Source organism: Hermetia illucens, chromosome 1 (assembly GCF_905115235.1).
Source record: "Hermetia illucens chromosome 1, iHerIll2.2.curated.20191125, whole genome shotgun sequence".
NCBI classification, from domain to species: Eukaryota; Metazoa; Arthropoda; class Insecta; order Diptera; family Stratiomyidae; genus Hermetia; species Hermetia illucens.
This window is the reverse complement of record NC_051849.1, coordinates 198478682-198500168: the sequence shown is the minus strand read 5'-3', so window position 1 is coordinate 198500168 and position 21487 is coordinate 198478682. Positions and strand designations below refer to the sequence as shown.

Genomic DNA, 21487 nt, shown 5'->3' with positions numbered 1-21487 from the left:
AATGTGCGCCGCCTGCTCGATCTGAATGAAGGCAGTTTGTACGTCTCGGGTTATTTTTCCAGATGTCGATGCTGACGATCAGCATAGGCTAGTAGTTGGGTGGACTTAAAGAGGATCATACCGTTCGCATTTACCTCAGCATGAGGGTTCACTTTTTCCAGGGCCAGGTTAAAGAGGACGTGTGATAGGGCATCCCCTTAGATTGTTGTTGATATTGAATGTTCTCGAGAGTGATCCTGCTGCTTTTGTCTGGCCTCGCATATTGGTCAGGGTCAGCCTAGTAGTCAGTCTTATCAATTTCATCGGAATATTGAATTCTCTCATGGCTGTGTACAGTTTTACCCTGGTTATGCTATCATAGGCGGCCTTAAAGTCGATGAGAAAATGGTGCAACTGATGTCCATATTCCAACAGTTTTTCTATCGCTTGCCGCAGAGAGAAAATCTGATCTGTTGCTGATTTGCCTGGAGTGAAGCCTCTTTGGTATGGGCCAATGGTGTTCTAGGCGTAAGGAGCTATCCGAGCTAGCAATATAGCTTCGTTGCCAATCCTCAGGCATCGATTCCCTGACCCACACCACGAAGAGATGAGCTCTTCGAATAGTGTCACTGCTTTCCCGGATTTCATGTTGAACGTTGGCATCGCACCCGAGGAGAAAGGGTAGCAACTTCCCTCGCAGAACCTCGCCAGTTTAACAACTGATTCTAATAGGATCCAGGTGCAGTCTCCTGGGAAGTAGCACGACCGCCAATGGAGGCTTATTTGGGCTATCTAAGTGGTGGCCATTGGCTCCATTAGCGCTTGGAGGTTTTCTCCATTGTTATTTATAATGAGAGAGGGAGAGAAGTCTATATTGTGAGTGATTAGGACGCGCTGAAGCTTCACCGTCTTAATAACAGTCGCTTTCGGAGGCTATACCGTCGCTATGTATGCCCCTGGTGGTATATCATCCACAGCATCGATCAATAGTTCTGTTTCCTTCCAGTCTGGCAATTTATGGACTATGTTCCTTAGCTGGTCCGCCATATACTCCGTCGTGCAGTCTACCAATATAGATCTGGTCGTATGTATTTCATTAATCACGAGCTCCTTTGCTCCATTCCTCGCATATCTCTATGATGATGGGTTCTTTAATGATTTCCTGCTCCTTACATTAGTGTAGTTAACGGCGGACCTCCTAGACGTTCAACCCTGATCTATCTGGGATTATCTTTCTCTTGGATTCGGGGTAGGTTTTCTTGGGAGCATTCCCCTTGTGTCCGGATAGTTTAGTCGCCAGTGTACTAGGCTGTTGGGGTTCAAATCTCATTGGTAGCACTGGGATTTGTGTCGTGACTTGACGTCGGATACCAGTCGACTCAGTACCTGAGTGCTGCATTGCCTCCGACTCTAACACACTTTCGATTGTCGGGCCAATGATTATTATTATTATTCCCCTCTTGTGCGCTGATTTCCCTTGCTCTCCTTTTCTTTGGCTCCGTTGTTGACGGCTTAGGTCTTTCCTGAGCCTTCTTAAGAGATTCTTCTGGTTTTAGGCTTTTCCTCTGATAGTGCAAATATCATTTAGCACTTACGCCACTGAGGCCTGTGTCCTTCCTGAGCGTTTTGTTGATAGTAAATTCAACTCGTACAGGTTGTGGCTGTTACAACCCCTTCACGGTCGTGGTAGACAAGAGGGTCGGCTCCGGGGGAGCAACATATCAACCTTAGCGAGAGATAGGTTAGCTTTCAGAGGGCTACATTCCGCATCAGTCTATCCTATTCCAAGAATCATGCATGCAAAATTAAATGAACGATATGATCTTTATATGTATTTGAAATGGGCAATTGCATGCACTTTTGCTATGAAATAACTGTTGCGCCATATACATATATGTATATTCAAAGTCATGTTTAATCAAACAAAAGTCAGGACGATAAAAAATGCTGCTCACACCTTGTTTTCCACTTAACAAGCGTTTGAATAAAAGTCACATAAATCCTGCCTGATGCCCTTATTTATTAGATATGAAAAACTGTTGCAAATCAACTTTTAATTACACGAACAAAATATCACGTCCAACCCGACCAGAATTCGATGGAGCAAACAAGATCATTTGCGCCAAATACATCTGCACACCACCAGCCTAAACCCTGTTTAGATTCCTTCGCTTCCTTCAGCTCATGCGGTGGTGCTGTGGAAGCTGACCAGCATAGGAGATAGGAGAGCCACTCTTCGTGTACAACTCAATAGGTTCCCGTAAGCACTGAGGAGTTATACGACCGGCTTACAGGTAATTTCATTAGATTTGAACACCTTGTTGCATTCAAAAACTGGTTTCCCATTTGCCCATGTGTATATAAGCGAGCAGAAATGCTTAAAAACAGAATAAAAAAAATTGAAAAATGATTGCGGATCATCAGTTAAGTTGGTATAGCTGGGAGGCTCTTCATGGGTTTATCTTCTCCTTTTTTCTTATTTTTCTTAATGTTATTTTTAGATAGCTGCTTAGCATTGGAGCCACAGTATACATAGAGGAAGTAACAATACAGACAGCATATCTTGTATACGCCGTATAACAGAGAAAAGAGGCAAGAAAGCAAGTTTACAGGCCATCAAGTTCTTGGCTAGCATATACTGTTAGTATCACAGTGTAATTACATGCGACCTGTGCGCGAGGCTTAAAAGCTGTGCTGGAAAAAGAGTACACGCTTTGTTCCTCAGTGGATCAACTACAATTTCAAAAACCACAACCATCCTGAAAATAAATCGTTGAACAAAGCAACATTTGGGCACTCGATTCAGAAAAGACCAGTTTAGCGGAAAGTTGGTTATCCAAATATTCCAATAGTATCTTTTTCAAGCGCCAAGTGCCAAAATGACCATTAAAAAGGCACCTACATACCATCATGAGGTTCAGCGTCTTCCAAGCACAAACTGTTCATCGATAAACTCACAGCGCAGAAATAACAATGATGAGGGTATCTCCAGAGGTGGTAGAGGTTCAAAAAACAGGCACAGAGGTGGATGGATAGTGGGATTGCTGCAGTAACTGGTCTCACTTTTCTTTTTCCTCTTTCCTAAAAATTTCTTTTTTCCTTGCAATTTAATGTTTCGTTTTTCCCTTTCATTTTGCTACAGAAAACACCTGGTCATAGTAGTCGTAAATTCGGTGATAAACTTACAGAAATGAGTATCCAATTCTTGTTATCTTAAGAACGGGGAACGTGAAAATGTAGAAACACATGTCAGATGCCAAGTGGAGTTAGCGCGAAATCATCTTTTGTTTATATTATATTTAGCTGAACTATGCAAAAGAGTTCTTATTGCAATTGATTTTCCAATAAACTAATTTAGAATAATTTTCGACTTCTCGTCACTGAATTGTGTAAATATTGACAAAAATATTTTAAATAAATTCGCGAGGAATATTATTAAACAAAAATTTGGCAAATTAGAAAACGTATCCAAAGCAAATATTTGGATGCACTGAAATTCCAATGAACACTTGTTACATGGAAAAATTTAGTGTCAATGCGGTCGTTAATGGGAAACGCTATGCACATATTTTTGTCTTACCAGGAAAGCTTGTTGGTTTCCAGAATAGAAGAAAACCTGGAGAGATAGGATTTGTCACCCTTCTTTGCCGAGCCTAGTTTCTTCTTCCAATTTCATTATCGCATTTACTGTTGTAGGGCGGCTTGCAATCCTTAGCGGATCACTAAAGATATGGGTAATGGGGTCCCAAGGTATCCTACCAAGTAGTTTTGATCCCCTAGCTAACATTATACCTGCGTCCTAGATAGTAGCCTTGAGGTTTCACGTTGAAGAGCGAACCGCGAGTGACTGATGCGTCCTGACAAACTATGAGTCCCCCGAGCCTTTGACAGCTTCGTCGACGTCCATAGGGCCATGTGAGCCTGGCTCTGCCAATGTAATAGTTGTGGAGTGTATCTTGAGCAAACCTTTTCAGGACCATGTTCGGGTAGTGTGAATTGAACCACTATTAGTAAATTGGGTCGCATTCAGCAAGTGACGATCCGTAGTAAATTTCGGTATTAGCTAAGGGTAGGTCAGACTTCAAAGAACTGGGCTAAGGGCACGAAGCCTCTATACAGAAGGAGCAAATCCAGTGTTAAAATGGCACGAAATATCATTGCATATCTGTGGAATACGGTGGCTAACTGGCCAGTGATCCATGTGATCCATGTATTGGTGTGTCGATGGCGCCTAGGAAGTTTTCTCTTGTGTGTTTCCCCATCCCATGTGACAAGCCATACAAGCTGTGCAATGCCACAAGCTTGGATCCACGTGGGCGCACGTCAATGCACTATGTCAAATCCACGGCACTAATACCAGACTTTATGCGCGTAGTTTTTCACACGCACCTAGCCTCGACAGCCGAAAATGCGCCATGACTTTTCTCCATCGTAGAATTCGAACAATGCTTTAGGAATGGAATCTCCTGTATACAGTCTTCTTCACTAAGGGGTTCCATTCCTGATTTTTGTGGTCCGCTCTCTTGTACAGGATGGGCGGGTAAACATTTTATGAAGAATAAAAACATTAAAACTGTGGTAACAGTAGGGAAGGGCGAAGGGCTGGCTGCGTTTGTTGTACAGTACGAGAATGCGTTGTTTATTGCAGCGTCTAGCGTAGAAGGTATCAATGACTGAAACACCTGATGAGATTCCAGGGGGGCGCTTAGTCAAATACATAAGAACTTTTGCAAAGTGATGCAGTTGTCGGCGCGGTACTTTCAGTACATTGTAGTGCTCCTGCTCCGGAAAGAAGCCCAGAGGAGGCAGTTGGAGTTGGAGTAACTACGCAAATGACTTGGGATATAATCCGGGTGGGAGCCCAGTCGACTGTCCTTGCCAGACCTGGAGAAGAAAGGCTTATTAGGAAATATGTAGGCAGCTTTCCTTTCTTGAGAAAAACATCAGCATAGGCTTATGGAATTGGAAAAATTCCTGGGCCGCATTTTCTTACACATGCGGACGTGGAGAGCAACAGAGACACTTCGAAAAGCAGAAACAACTTCACTTCCCGCTGGGAACACCGTAAGCGCCAAACGGACCGAAGAAAGTCCATTGCAGAATGAACTAAGGAAAAAGCAAGAAGAAGACGCATCTGAAAGAGATTTTATCCAGGTACACAAAAAAAGAAGTCAAAAAACGACAAGAAGAAACAACCTGCCGAGATTTTATCCAGTTTTAAATCTCAATGTCAACTCGAATTAAAAAAGACAAATTGAAAACCATGCTCCGTGATGGAAGACTGTTTAGAATCGAATCTCATTCCGCCACAGCACTTCGTTCTCAGCTGAAACAAAGAGGTTTCGGCGAGAAAACTCGTGGTATGGTTACTCGGCCGCAGAGGTTGACTTGCGGACTGTAAAACGAACGTGGCGCTAAATATTTCTCACAGTGACGTCTGCCCCCCTGAAAGAAGGGTTTAACTTTCTTTACAGTTAATTCCTATGAGAATTATTAAGCCAAACATTGTGAACATGAGATGTGGCGCGGCAGGATTCGCAGCATTCGAAATTTATTTCGAATGTTGCGAATGCGAACGAATAGATGGCGCCACAAGGGCTTCAGTCTGTCTAAGGACATTATCTTAGGCGTGCCTCCAACGTCCAGTCTGAACAAGTGCTCTCCACGCTCGAGGTCCTTAAAGGGCATGGCACTTGCTGTGATCTCTCGGTGGCGACAGTCATCATTTGGACGTGGGGGCAGACTTCGAGGCCTCTAGGGGTTTTGAGCACTGACTTCGTGTAACAAGGCGGTGGCGGCTTCGATTTGGTGACGGCCTCTCTGGCAGGCGCAACCATCCAGTTTTATAAGATCGTTTCTCTTGTCGAGGATCAAGTCGCTTGGAAGCCGTACACCAGATCAACGGTGCTGGCAGCAAACTTTGGTGGGGCCGCAGCGATTGTCAAACATTGTGGGCGGTTGGTTGATCCCTGAGATCCTGGACCAAGCGTCGGCGACTGAGTTGTTTTTATCGGACACATGTTGAATGTGCGAACTAAACTGGCTTATGAAGGAGGTGGTCGGCCTGCCTCCAAAAGAAAAACGGAATTATTTGATAAACAGATATGCGGCTAATAGTTCACCCTCGTGTATTTCTGTCGAAGGGGGTTCAACTATTTCGAGAAGAAACTTAACGGCTATCAGCTTTGGTCCATCTTCTAGTGAAGAGCAGCACTGTCATGTTTGAGTCATCGACGAACACAACACGGGTTCACTCTGTTGAGGGAATGCCAAAAGTGTAACGTCTACCAGGTGCGCTTGGTGGTCTCGAACGCCTGGACGGTTTCTGGAGATCACATAACCTCGCAAGATTCTTTGTTCCTGGGCGGGAGCTGACAGTAGTTGTTTACCATGCGCAAAAATCTTCTCTTAATCGCTTGTAGTTTGTGTGAGTCGGGTTGTACCCCATCAGAGCAATGAAATGAGATAGAAAATTCACCTTCGATTGAGGGAATTCGCATGTTTCAAGAAGGAGAACTAGATCATGATCACGGAGGCACTGAAAAATTCATCCGAGGTGTGCCAAATGCTCGGACTAGGTGAATGAGGCGACCAGGATATCATTCCAGTAGACGAAGGAGAAGTCCAAGTTTCGTAAGGCGGGAGGGTTTGCACTGCACATTGTACAGGCTAAAAGTCATCCGTGCGAATTCGAAGATTTCGAAAGTTGCACAAATTGTTACCTTTGGAATATCATCGGAAGTTACAGGGATTTGGTGGTATGCTTTAGCGAGCTTCAAGGTCGAAAAAACACGACAGTTTGCTAAGTAATGCGCAGAATTTTAGTTGAGTGGAATGGGATACCGATGGGGAATCGTCTGACTATTAATTAATTTCGCTTAAGGAGTTGTACAATCTTTTTCGGCGCAAGAACGAGCCTCTGGTGCAAAGGGACAAACTTTTTAAAAGACTGGGAATCCAGTAGTATTGATGTAGCGTTGAACAACATGCATAACCGGCTGAGAGACAATACATTCGGTAGTAATGGGAAGTACGTGGGTCGGCAACGTTCTCAAAAATAATTGAAAACGTTTTGACAGCTTAAAATAGGTTGTGGGGTTCAACTGCATATCCACTATAGTGACACAGAAAGTCTGCGCCCAATATGGGAATAGTGATGTCCGCCTAAATGAATCGCAATGAAAAAGTTTTGCCTAAGCCAAGACTCAAGTCTACTTTCTCGTAGCCATAAGTGTTCATCGCGTGAAGTTTGCTGTTCCTTTTATTGGGAGGACCGCGATCTCCGAGTTTGTAATCGCTAAAAAATTTCATCTGCTAAAGGCAGCGAATCGAAGGAGAACTAAACTACAAGGTCTACTCATTGAATGGAAGGCAAGACCTTTGCGGAAGTCCTCAGCGAGATCCGCTACAAGATAAGGCCCGAAAACAGTGTTGTTACGGCTGCGGAGTCGTTTCGAATTAAGTGCGAGGACAACCAACAAGGAAAGCGGTCATGAGTTATCTTTTGGAAAGAATGTTTGTCTTTAGAGCCTCTTTGGAAATTCAAGATATTGACTGTCTTACGGAAACGAGGTAACCAAATCTTAGTAGGGGAAAGATCAGAATTCATTGTATAGTATGTAAGGTACGAATATTGATGACTTCCACTAAGGGTGTTTAAATAATGCGCACAAATCTACAACTTACCGAGTATCAGATAGAGGGCAGCGTGCGGCAGATACGACTTGGTAAGTCACAAAATGAAAACTTGCTACGAAAAAGAGAATTGCGCTCTCGGCAGATATTTAGGACCGTCTGGCGAACGCTTTGCATACACTGCCAGCTCCTGGTGATGTCTGGTCTTTATAGCCGAAATAGAAAGGATTAGTGCACGGCTAATATGATTCCCATCCTACTAAGACAACACCGGAGTTCAACTGCTCACTTGTTGCTGACGTAGTTGGGTTACGGCGATAAAACCAGTGTAAATGGAGCGAACAGTATCCGAATAAGGACCCATCCTCAAGGCATCTCAACTTATACCGCTGCCATCTGCCTTTGGGACCACGCCCGACTTCGGTTTCCGGTTTGTCCTTATTCGTTTGTTTGGGGATGTTTTTCAGTGTCTAACAATGAATTAGACAATGCTGGCTTGATGTTCAGAATTACGCTATATTGGGCACGAAGAGATGGATTCTTGTTGGGTGGTAATATTGGTTGGTGACTTTAATGTCAGAGTACTTAAATAGACAAATCAACATATTCAAAAGGGAAACGTATTCTCGAAATGGCGACGAGAATGGGGTTCGTAGTGTTAAACAACGGGTTCCTGCAAACTTCCTGGCGTCCGCACTATAATGGTAGCACTCCAAATGTAACTTCCACATCAGCAGAACTCGAAAAAGAAACCTCCACTCGTTGAAGTTTAGATAAAAACCGGTGGGCGGGGGGAGGAACTAGAATGTGAGTTGGAATGGGGAGCATGTGGGAGGGGTTTGGGAAAGGAAGCTAGGATTGGCGCTAGGCATAGGTGGGTTTTGAAAATTGGGAGGAGTAGTTGTCGGTGTAGAAGACTACTCTACCGTCGGGCTCGAAAAGAAAGTTTCATGTCTAGAGAGATAACAGGATAACAGAAGGGAACAGGGGTTAGGCTGTGATAGACATTTGTTGAGGAAGTTGAGGGGTGCCGGGTGTTTGCCAGGTGTCGTAAAGGATTAAGTTGAAGATGTATTTGGAGCGAAGTTCGTTTTTGTAGGTGTTGGAACAGTGGCATGGGATTCTGCGCTTTTTGAGTCGGAGCCGTTCGATTTGGGTAGGGGAACTGTCGGACAAGAAAATGAGGAGGGAACGGATAAGCTGTTTGTAGCAAATCAGCTTAACTTTCGAAGATGTTGGGATGTGGTATTTCAGGATTCAGTAAAGGGATTTGAAAGCACCAGTTGCACGGTTTAGTGCCTTTGTGATATGTGGGAGGTGGGTTAGGCGGGAATTCATAGTCCCCCAAGGTGACTTCATTTACGGTTGGGATTTGGGGGGTTGTGAATTTTGAGGGATAGGGTTGATATGTCACTCTTTATTTTCGGCATCATCTTTGCGTTACCGCAGAATACGATAGTTTCGCATTTCTGTGGGTTAAGGGAGAGTTTCCAACGGGTGAAGTACCGGCAAAGCTCGTCCAAATCGGAATTCAGGCGAGCTTCACCGGCCGGATTGTTTCTGGTGGAAGTGTATAGGATGAGGTCATCTATGTATTGGAGGATTCGGATTGGGCTTGGGTGTCGAGTTGGTTTAGGTAGGTCTGCGGTGGACAGGGAAAAGGGGGTACTGGAAAGGACTGATCCTTGAGAGATGCCAACCGGAATTGAATAAGCAGAAAAGAGGTGCTGTTGGAGTTGGACTTGGGATTCTCGCCCGTCAAGAAAGTTAAGCATTAGCTTGCAAAGGATCAGATGGAAATGGAGGACTTCGGAAAGCTTATAAACGAGTCCGTATTGCCATACAGAGTTGAAGCCTTCTTTATGTCGAGGAGACAGGCTATGGTCGACGCCTTCCGGTTGTAGCGCAGAAGGACGTCCGATTTGAGCACGAAGAGTGCATGCTCAACCGAGTGTTTGTGTCGGTTGGCGAATTGAAAATCGGGGAGTGACGTTTTAAGTCGCAGTACTCGTAGATGATTGCTTTAATCAGCAGGACTAGTGTCGTCGGTGGAAGTGTGGCAAGTTGTGAAGGACTTTTTGGCAAGCGATCATCGATATGTGGTGTTCGAAGTAGTTGACATTATCTTTTGGCGTGCATTAGACCGACACTATCCCACGCGTAGAACACATGAAGCTGAACATCGGCAGATTTATCGACGAGGTGGATGAGGATCCATAGGGACTCGGTTATAAATTGCTCCCGCGAAACATCGGGGCTTTGCGAAAACCATGTTCACTCAATGTCGAACAGATGGACTGCATTGAAGTGTTTTATTTCGTACGTTAATGCCAACAACGTGGAAGATTGGTCGTTTTCGATCATGAAAGAGCTGGACGAGGCAGTCCTCTCTATGAAGAATAAGAAGGCGCCAGGACCAGGTCGGACCTGCTGTTCGACGCATTTATGGCTTTTCTGAACGGGGACATTTTTCCTTGTCGCTAGAAGATGATGTTAGCTGCGACGCCAAAATTCAATTGAAATTCAATTTGAAATTCCCGCTGTAGTATATGTAAACCATCTTAATCTCGAAGCAGTCGCAATGCTCATATATCTCGGGTAGGAAACGACGAGATCGGCCTTGCTTTGGGTAGTGCAATGTCAAGGTTGCTTTTCTAGAATAGTGGCGGAATTTTGACGGTAGATTTAGTGAGGAGGGTTGAGAGGCAACGTATGTATCTGGATTAGGAAAGAAGGCCGATACCCTTCAAACTAGTGTGGATAAGCGTCGAATAGTCTCAACAAAAAAGTTGTGGAAAGAAGCTAAGCTATTTCTCTCATTTTCTAGATTTGGCCGCTCTCGCGCGAGGAAGAGGAAGGTCCTCTATCTAGTGTTATTGCGCCATCCATGCTAGACGATATTTCCAACTTTAATAAGATTTGATAAATCGGTTTTGCATGCGAAATTAAAATGTTATTTTATGTCAATGGTGTTTGCGCCTCTTGTGCAGTGGCTGAGTCCATCCAATTAAGACAACGCCGAATGAACGAGATATGATCTGGTTAATAAGTTGACGCGCACAATTTATGCAGATTATGTCAACCATTGGAGGTGTACCAAGATAATAAAAAAGAAACTTCTTTCACCACACGTTCCCGTAAATTTCTTGTATATATATATATTGGATGTGTGTCATATCATTTAATAATATGTTTGCATTATGTGTGTAATTACTATAGACCTTGGACTCGTGCATTACACTTGGTGGTTCTGCCTTCTTCCCTTCTCGAACCGTGAAGCGATTATTTCTTCTTGCTTCCCTTCAGTGTGATTTAAATTTTTCCCTGTATGTGTGATTCGAAATTCGCCATCTGTGCTTTGTTGCGTACAATCTGGATGTAAGCAGAAGAATATAGATTCAGATGCATCTATATGAATGTGTTTCGCGTAGGTGATCTTGATTCGATCGATCATGCATAGAAGGAAATCCCTCCTGAACTTGAGGGAAAGAGACCCTGGTGTGTTTTTGAGGATCGTTCCTTGACTTAAATTGTTGGGTGAATAAATGCATGCTGAAGTATTTTTTGTCAATTAAAAGGGAAGTCGTAAAATTGTTGTTGCGTTAAGATGCATTTTGAGGTGTAATTATAAAAGAGTCAATGGATTTTACGAGTATGGGTTGTTTATGGTCGAGTTTCCTTCTAAGTAGGAAGTGGCCAATTCACATGAAGAAACAGAAACAGAAGTGGTTAATGTATTACGTTTCGTTATCGCAAGGGACGAGTTTTGCATTTGGCAAAATAAATAACTTACGTGTTGATTCAGATATAAACAAAGTGCTACTCTCTTCTTCCAGTAAAAAGGATGAAAAACTTACTTAGTTACTTTTCGTTTTTGAAAACCTTCCATTTCCATTCACAACCTTTCCCAGGAAGAAAGGTAATGAAAGGTCTTTCCCCAGAAGAAAGGTCATGAAAAGTCTTTGCTGAGAGGAAAGGTCATGACAAGAGAAACTTTGGAAAAAGTCATTTATCGCTTCGAAGTTGAATCACGGTTGCGGTGGGCGGGTCACTATCCGTATAGATGGGGACGAACCAGCCCGAAAAGTCTATAAGGGCAATATTTATGGTAGAAAAAAAAGACGAGGCAGACCCTGCCTGAGATGGAGCGATGGCGTAGGTCAGGACGCCAGACTGCTTTTAGGGATATCGAATTGGAGGACCTCAGCGCAAAACTGGGATGTCTGGAATTCCTTATTAAGGCGAAACTCCGCAGTGCAATAATCAAAAGCAAAGCGCGCCCCTGGCAGGACCTAGTCGTTGAGGGTTATAAACTGGTACCTCGAAAATCTGAGCTACGCCGAAATGGCGAACTGTCCAGTGGTTGCGTATCTTGGATTAATACTTTTAGTCAATTATAAACTGCTTTAAAAAATTGTCTCGTATATCATGAAAACCAGTTGTAAGTTAGTGTTTCCTGTTAATTCCTTGCTGAAGAATAGGGTATCCACATAGTCAGATTGTGTTTCAGTTTCACTAATGCCACATATACCATTGTGCAAGTGAAAAGCTCACAGCAGCGAGCCAAACACAAGAGCAAGGCAGACACTAATGACGCCTGGAATTGGGACCCAGGGTAGCTAGATTGAAAGGCGGACACTCTACCCCTTTACCTGGCGCGCTGTCAAAGTTGTAAGTGGTGCTTGACAATTTGTGTCCTTTGCCAATGATGCATGGAAATTCCTAAACTCAAAATTTATTGCAGCGCCTTTCACCTTGTCGTCTTTTAGAGGTCCAAGTGCTGGGCAGCCGGTAAAGACAACTAACGTCACCTCCCGGTAATGGTAACGACAATTGCTACTATCACGTATGAAATCTTGGTGTGAACATCCAAGTCTCGAAAGCTATCCAGAACAGCGATGGCTTGACATTCTAGACAAATATTTAAAAACATCCAAAACAGGCTTGCGACCGGGAAAGTCGCAAACCTGACTAAAATGGAGCAAAGGATAAGGAAGAAGATATAATGCAAGGCCAATTAACTCTTGTATAGAAAACCTAACCCGATGGATAGCAGCTTCTTCCAGCGCCACTGGTGTAGTCTTCAGGTGCTACCCCTGTGGTGCTATGAGAAAGTAGTGCGATTGCAGGCTTGTCGATATATCTCATAGACATGACGTGTCCTTTAAGATAAATAAATTCAATAGAAGTTACCTATCTGTCAACTGCGGTCCATGGAACCACGGAGAGGTAGCACCTGACAACTATCTCTCTGTTACCGGATAAAACGGTGGGCTGGGATATTTTTATACTGAGTCCTGAATAAAACTGCTCTTTGAAAGGAATTTGTACGTCCAAATATCAGAGACAGCCTACTATACTCGATAGGCTTCGGACTCCGAAGGAATTTTAAAGTTAAACCAATTTTGATTTGTAATATCCACTTTTAATGGACACATCGAATATATCTCAAGCAACAGTTCCCGGTTCATAAATATTCAACACGGTCTGGGAAAATAGTTTATAAAAATATTATTTTTCTTAAATTCAAATCTCAATCTTGTTAGCTGCTACACAATCAATTCTTTCTGCTGAATCTATGACACATCAACGACTTTTTATCGTCCAAGCAGTTTAACAATTTCCCGTATATCATGTTATGGCTGTAAATCATTGAACCTCTGGAACGTGTTAAATTATGCGAATTGCCATTAGTCAACCGAATGATTGTAAATGACTGCTGCCCCCCTTTCTAATCCACCTTTGCCTTTCTTCCGTCTTCTCAAGAATGACAAATGACTACATAAAGGGATCACAACATCATCTAGTATTTGATTGGTTTTATTTTATTATGTTGATTTCCGATTGATATTGTTCAACTATCAAGATCGGTGGAAGCCAGCATAATATAAATATATATTCTGTTGAGGAGCCGGATGGTCAGGTCCGGTAGATTGTTATTATGGGTCATTAATCGATTCTAAAAACTAGTTTGAAACGTGTTTTTTTTCCTGGTCAGCTGCAGAATGGAGGAACTTTTTTCACTTGGACCAGACTTGATTCGCGTTTGTGGTTAATGATAGCATTTCTTCTAATTATAATATCCTTTATTCTTTTGTGTTATTCCCATGCTCTTCCTTCTTGCTTAGATGTTGGATGATTCAGAGATGCATCTTGATTATATAGTATTCAGACATTTATTTTGATTAGTGGTTATGGAGAGAAAATAAATTAACTGGTATCCATATTTTCTCTTTTCAGGATTTTAAGTTTATCGAAAATTTTTCAAGTAAGTAATTTTGGGTTGACTTAACCATTTTAATTTGATATTCTAATTTGCTGTTGCCGAAACAAGGTTGATATTGTGGCAGGATATTTTAGGAAATGAGATCATTTCAATATTAACCCATTTTGAGGTTAATATTTGCACATTATTTTGTCTGCTTTTTAATAGCAGGACATCGACCTGAGAGCCAGAAAGTTGAGACAATAAAACAAAAAAAAAAGGTATTTTCCAGATTCATAACACTCTTGATGTTGACAGAAATGAAGCCGCTAAAGTAGTGCAAGATTATCATTTTTGCATAAAGGTCCATTGTATTTCCTTCCAACAACATATATAGTCGGAAGCAGGAAGCTCGGCGCTTCAGATATAAAAGGTTTTGCGGAATTGATATATAAAAGTGATTTAGTTTATACATAGCTCGTATGTTATTAACGTTTTATTCGGTAGAGTGCAGCAATTTCACGTAAAATAGATAATTCTGATCTATCATGGGTTTGTTAATAGTTGTGGGATTTCTACCAAACTTTCCAGTATGACACTCCATATTGTTTTCTTTATTATTAGAAAATTGTCACAAAATATATATATAACTGCAAAGTGGCCAATTCGATATCCCTAACAGGTGGTAGGCTACGCTGTCGCTCCATCTGAGGCAGGTTTACTATATCCTTTTGCACCATAGATATTGCCCTCATAGATTTTTTGTACTGGATCATCCATGCAGATTAGATAACCCTGAACAGAATTTTATTTGCAACCAAATGGTCGTAACATTGCTTATTCATTACGTCGTCATATAGGCTATGGGAACGTGCATCTTCCTGTAGAGGGCCAAAAATTCTTCACAATTTTTCTTGCTGAAACATCAAGTCTCTGATAGGGAGACTGGTAAGATCATTGTCTAGTAGAGGAACTTGTCTAGTAGTGTCACCCTATGGTGACACGTTTTGAGCGGTTATGATTGCCAATCCTAGATAGGAGAAATATTTAACGGTCTCAAAGGTTTGTTTTCCTGTCTTATTGTTTTCAGTTGGCCAGTACTATTTGACATTGTTCCTTTGTGTGATCATTATGCTATCATGCAATTAGTATGCTTTCATTAATGTACAGCCCAAGATCTCGCGGCAATCGCTGCCTTCCGAGTTTGCATGACGGCGGATTGTACATCTCCGGCTGTTTTTCTTATTATGTCGATATCGTCAGCATAGTTAGATCACCTTTTCTAGACCCAGGTTAAAAAGGATGGTCTCGACAGTAATATTACTGCTATTACGCACATTGTTCAGGGACAAGCTAGTCTATATTATTATCACTTTGGTTTGGAATATCTCAATTCTCTCATGGTCGTGCATCGTCGTAGAGCAGTCCAGCATCCCAAAACACATTGCCTGACAGCACGTTAGAGCATATTTATTGTAAAGATTCAGGGCATTTGCTGAGCAGGATTGCAAAGCCTCAGGGCTGCTTGGTTATATTGTAATTCTTATTAAGCGCCTGTCATCACATAACAGAACCGTAAGTTAAGATGGGACTAACCACGGCTGCGTTCATCCAGAAAACCATCCTCGCCCGATGACCTCATTTCCTTACAAAGGTCTTGCAGGCTGTACAGGACTTAACCGTCAGTTCTATGTTCAGTCTTTAATTAAACTTAGGATCCAGGATCACACTCAAGTACTTACATTGAAGGAAATAATCAATCTTTGTTCATTTAGCCGCGGGAGATTGAATTCGGGTACCCTTGCCTTAATGGTAAATAGCATCAGTTCGGTTTTGGTTGAATTTTTGTCCGAGTTCGCATTTTGTTGCCCACAAGCACGGATTCCCCAGCGCGCATTCCATAATTTGACTTATAACGGAGCAAACATCCCTAACACCAATATCCCAGTTGTTTGTATACGCCACCAACTTCATCTCGCTCCTCTCCAATATGCGTAGAATGTCGTCTGTTGCCAATAACTAGCACCGGAGAGATGGCGGCACTCCGGGGCGTCCGTCTGCTCGCAGCGTTGGTGAAGTGGCTACCTTCCAAATTAGATTGAATTATCTTGGTTCCTAGCATAGATATTATCCAGTACGTAGGATATCCCTACAGAAAATATCTACAAGTTACGGTACAGCTCTTTCTTGCTTTTCCAAAAGCATGACTGGTATTGAGCCATCTGGGCCCGGAGATTTATAGGCGGGTTAGCTATTTATATCTCAATTGCTTTTATCCTCGGTAATTATCGATATGATAATCTCACAAGATTGGCGATACGTACCCTCCAAGCGAAGTTCTGATCCACTGGTCTTTTCACTGGCGTGGAGGTGCCTACGCTCCAGGGTCTTATTTGGAGGCTAATTCAGGGACTTTCCGAATTCTTAAGAAAGAATGAGTTCTTATGTTCCTCAGCCAGAATCCTACTGAGTTTAGTAGACTTGCTGGTGCTTTTAACGCTCTGACAATAGTCTAGCCAGGACCGTTCCTTGGAAGTCTTGATGGGCGAATTGTACGTTTTAGGCGGTCCTTATATGGCTGCTAGTATTTGTGCCTATAGAGATCTCTCGTCTTGTATTTTAATTTTACAGTGGGGAATGGAAGGTTGGTTTGCTTCCATTGTTACACATCGATAGGTTTGTACAAAGTATAACAAAGCCGCAGAGAAACTGATCCTTTTCGTTGATTTCCGAGTTGCTCCCAATCGTATGCCTTGCATGGGCGGCACAGCCTATCAACAAGTTGGCCTTATTTCTTGCGATGGTGGTCGTCAAATGTTGTATTTTTTCTGGCGGAGCTAATGGTTTGTAAGCTATAGAAGCCGAACAGAGGTACACGTTCCCCACTTCCACCTATTCTTGTTTGATCACGATTAGGTCAGTGGAACTCACGTCAGGATATAGAAAGCTTGCAGATTCTTTCTGCAGAGGATACATGAAGCCTGTGATGGTTCGGCCTCCTCCGATCCAGGGTTTCATATAAATGCGAGGTCAATGTCTTCCTTCTCAAGTAGATTAGCTGAGGCGTACTTCGAGTACTGCCGATTTATCGTACTTTATAGTCCGCCTTTTCTCGTGACTTTAGGCAGTCTCCATTTATATGGAGCAGAGGAGGCCTGCTTTTCACCTAAAATCTCTGGTTCTTGATCATAACCCAGTGGTCCATGAGGAACTTGAGGCTTTGAAGACTTAAGGATTGAACGGGCTTGTCTGGATCTTGGATAATCAGAGGCGATCAACCTAGGAATTTCGTCGCATGAGATGACCTTGAGCTTTACACAGATCTTGGTGAATCGAGTTTCCCACGCGGTTTGATCCTCGCATGCTATTACTTCGCGTGGAACCCATGTACCACCTGAGAGGAGGGGATAAATCCCCCTGTTTCGCTTTGCCATCCACGAGATGCTCGACGACCATCTCCGACAGCCTGCCCTCAACACTGCTCCACACCTCGATGTGCCAGTTTGCAGCTAACAAAATTACCATCTGTCAGCACCACTTGCAAGTGACTTCAGAAGTTGCTTGGCGTTCGAGTCTTTACACACTCTGCTCTTTTTGCTTCGTTGTTCGACCTCATCTCGAGACCGATTGCGCTTGAAGGCGGTCGACTCCGCTCTCAGTTGATTTCGCAGGCGTTTGTTGTTGTACTTTTCTACAATCGCCTGGTTTTCAGCGAGGAACTCTTCATCCCGCTCGTCTACAGTATCGGCCTCCTTATTTTTCGCAATTTTACTCAAAACACTAGTTCTTGAGCAGAATTCCAGTAACTCGTTATTGGATAATGCGTCTGGCATCACCATTGCTTCTCTTTGTTTGCGTTTGCTGAGTCCGACAACAGGATCGTGTAAGGAATAGGTGCCCCCAATTCTGCCAGATGTCCCATCGAGTAATGATCCCTTTCGAGACCAATGTTAGCGTTCCTTCAGATCCTAAAGCTGCTGCTTAATCTGGGTAATGTGGTCAATCTGATTACTTGTGCGCTGCCAGGTACCAAACCAAACTGACCTTATGGCAGAATCTGTAATCGAACAAAGTGGCATCAAGGACGAATTGCTATTGCAGTTGCCAAGATTGTGTTGCCCCATCACATGTAAAAACAAGGCGTTGTCAGAGCCTACTTTTACATTCAAATCATCAGTCACGATCGCAGGTCCCCTCTATTTCGAAGTTTCCGTTCAACACTGCATTATTGAAATGTTCCCCATTCCAGACCGAAATTTGGCAGTCAGTCGGTCCTGTTCGAAAGTAACCCCCGCTAATGAGGATGCACCTTGCCGTGTCTCTAAGTTGACTTAGTTTAGTAAGGGTAGTCGCAGCTCTTAGTAATCAGTCCTTTTGTTAGACCAATTTTACTATTCCTGAAAATCGCCTATTCAAAGGCGTACCGCCTTTTGCGATTCAGAGAAGTAGATAGTGCGCAGATAATCCTATCGAGGTATCTTCGTCTGAGATCTGAGGAGTCGAGGCAGCTGCGTTTGAAGTGTAAGGCACTTCTCACATTGCCTGCATATAGCTGAGACCATCACCCCAATTTTTTCCTTGCGGTAGTCTAAGGAGTGGTGTTCCGTTAAGAATTTTATTATGATTTTCATGATTTCATGTTTCAGTTCTCAAGGCACTGCTATTTCAGAGTCGACTAGTGGTTGCCACAAACCAGCTCTGGTTCCACCATTGTGGATCCAAACTTTTGGCGGACCAGTGTGCCAACTTCCTCATAACTAGGAATGTTTAAGTACATCCACATCATGAATGTTTCGTTCAATTGGCCAAATTTCAGCATCAATGGGTGGTAACTCCACATCAACTGATTCCGATGATGCGATCCCGCCATTTTTGTCGCAAACATTGTTCTGCTGCCAATAGGTGGGATATATTTTCGCCTGGAAGATGGTCGTCATTTTGTCGATAGGTCGAGCCAGTTTCATAATCGTTTCTTTTCGAAAGCACCGCTATGGCCGATGTGTCCTTCATGACGGATCTGCCAGAGAAGCCATCATGCGGGAGCCAGGTTTAGCATTTCCTTTGGCATACACTAGGTCAATATGTCAGAAAATGCAGCTCCCAGGTTTTCCTATCAACAACACATAGTTCTTGCATGAAATGCATATATGGCTTCCAGCTATGATTGCTGACTGGTTAGTGTAGTGATCGCATTACAATGCTACGAATTTATTTGGAAAATATACTACTTCATTTAGGCTTCAGACGAAGATACCGTGAGCTGCACATCCCATTTCTTCTAACGTAACAATGAATGATGGCGTTGTTAAATTACTCACGCTAAAAATAGTTTATCATTCAGGAAAACTTGGCCTGACCGTACATTCCAGGTTTCGGACATTGAAAGTCCTTTTTGAACGATGGCAGATCAGAGACCCTTTTTGGGGTTTGTCGCGCATCCAGACGGCGTTGAGCAAGGCCCAGCACTGCCTGTGTCACTCTTTCGAGCTTTTCTCGGCAAGTTTTAGTCGTACCTTTTTACGGTATACACCCATTGACTCAAAACGAAGCTTAATGCTTTCCAAGAATGCAGTCCTCACAGTCGAGAGAAGTTTTTTCCTAATCTGTTCGCATTGAATAGTATCGTTACCGAATAGATTGGTGGTCGTCATGCAAGGTCCATTAATCACCTTCGATAGATTTGGCTACAAATGAAGACTTAGCCGTTGCCAGCCGAGTCCTCTTTAGTGTCATTTTGGCTGGAGAGTTGGGATTGTCAGATGCCCCGGACGTTTCTTTCCCCTCCATCTTAGCCAACCCGGTGATTGTCGTTTGCCTGAAGGCGGTTTGCCGGGGATATTATCTTGCCAGAAAGTGGTTTGTTTTCTCGCCGAAGACATGTTGGTAAGATTTTAATTTTGTTGGACAGAAGAAGCCTACTTCGGCTCTTTCGTTAAGGACTGGTTCCCAATTGATTGAGAGGAGGATCTGAGTCCATCGATGTGCGCATTGTTGCCCCTCAGTGTTGGATTGTCGTCATGATCTAAATTGAACGTTGATTTTTGTTCTATATTTTTAGATTTTTCATAGTTGACTGTTAAGGTCTCCGTTTCACCAGGGAAAAGTACATCGATCTCGGCAGAATCCCTTTTTACCAAGACAAGACGAGTTGAAATTGGGGGTCGCTTGGTATCTAGAATTCACCGTTCACGGCCACATTTTAACCCCTGTGGTCACTCAGCCTTCGGCACGGTACCAACACCCTCGACTGTAGTTTCGATTATCGCTTAGCTTTATATTTCACCTCTGGTTCCTTAGGGAGTCTGTCGTACTGAGCTTCCTCACACGACAAGGGTAGGTAATTGTCGAGAGAATGAGGTCTGCACTTAATATCTTTGAGAATGTGAGCTCCTGAATTTATTAAAATATTACTCATCAAAGTGAAGTTTCAATTAATTCTTTGAGTACAACAAGATTGAGAGTGGCTGCACTCATTGCTTTACATATTCATATTATATCCATTTCCTACATCACAAGTGAGTGCTGCCTATCATCCACACAATATTTTCTCCCAATTCAATAATTTATTTGCTCACAAAAGCTGACAATAATCTCATTAGCTTCCATTCTAATCGAATTACGGGCTTACGTTTCCTTGTTAATTGCCTAATTTAAAATATGTGCATCCGAATGCAGGCATACCCTCAGAAAACATACTAATGGACTCAAGCGTACTATTATGCATCTGCCCAAGTATGGATGCGTATAAAAGAGGATTGGACTATATACCTCGAGGTTCATCACGAACCTTTTATAAAAAATGTTTATCGTCTCGATGGGATCAGATCGGAGACACTTGATGCTACGATGACCCTGTACTCACTTAATATGGTTTTGAATTACCAACAACTCAAGGTCCCAATACCACGCTGGTTGGTGCGCCGTCGCTCTTCATTGAAAGAGAATCTTGTCACCAATCTAAAAATGAAAAAAGAAATTATTCGGTAGCGTAAGAATTCCATCATTTATGGGGAATGTCAGTTGCATTCCTTAAGCGTGTTGTTATGATAACGCCCAAAATGACTGATGGTCTTGGGAGCTGGCTCACGCTTGCTTCACTGCTAAAAATATTTTATCACTCAGGGAAACTTGACTGTACGTTCCAACGGGAGAGTACCAGGTTTCGGACAGTTGTGAGGACGTTATAGTTTTTTGGGACTTTATTAATTCAAGATATCAATTAAATAGAAACGATCAGCATGTGCACGTTCCACAGTGAAACTTCAAAAAGTCCTTTCTATCCAGAGAGCTCTAATCTGTCGATGCCTCCTTTGCACCCCTGCTGACTCCCAGCTTCGATACGTTTTCCACACGATCGTTATATTTATTTATTTCAAGTTCGATCGAAGTCCCAATTTTTTGGGTTATCAACATAAATTCCTGGTCGCCGTGTATCATCGTCCCAACCAGTAAACAAATCGTTAAAACAAGGCAAGGAGGAATCCATAATACGTTGATCGGTTTATGTCTTCCAAATTGTTTACGCATAGAATGATGACGCAGAGTGATATGTGCGTGTCTGATGGCATGACGAAGAGACGACCTCGAGCAGCTAATCTCAAGAAGCGTTGGAAATGCATTTCCTAGATAAGGAAAACGTTTTTCTCTGGGTTATAAAAATGAATTCTA

General features: G+C 42.9%; 1 protein-coding gene across 1 annotated transcript in view; it reads left to right on the top strand.

The window, feature by feature from the left end:
* Window positions 1-21487, top strand: part of LOC119661781 (A-kinase anchor protein 200) — a 228171-nt gene that overhangs the window by 93454 nt on the left and 113230 nt on the right. The window contains exon 3 of the mRNA XM_038071257.1: window positions 13855-13882. The gene's annotated coding sequence lies outside the window, so the exon portion shown is untranslated. The remainder of the gene's footprint in view (window positions 1-13854; window positions 13883-21487) is intronic.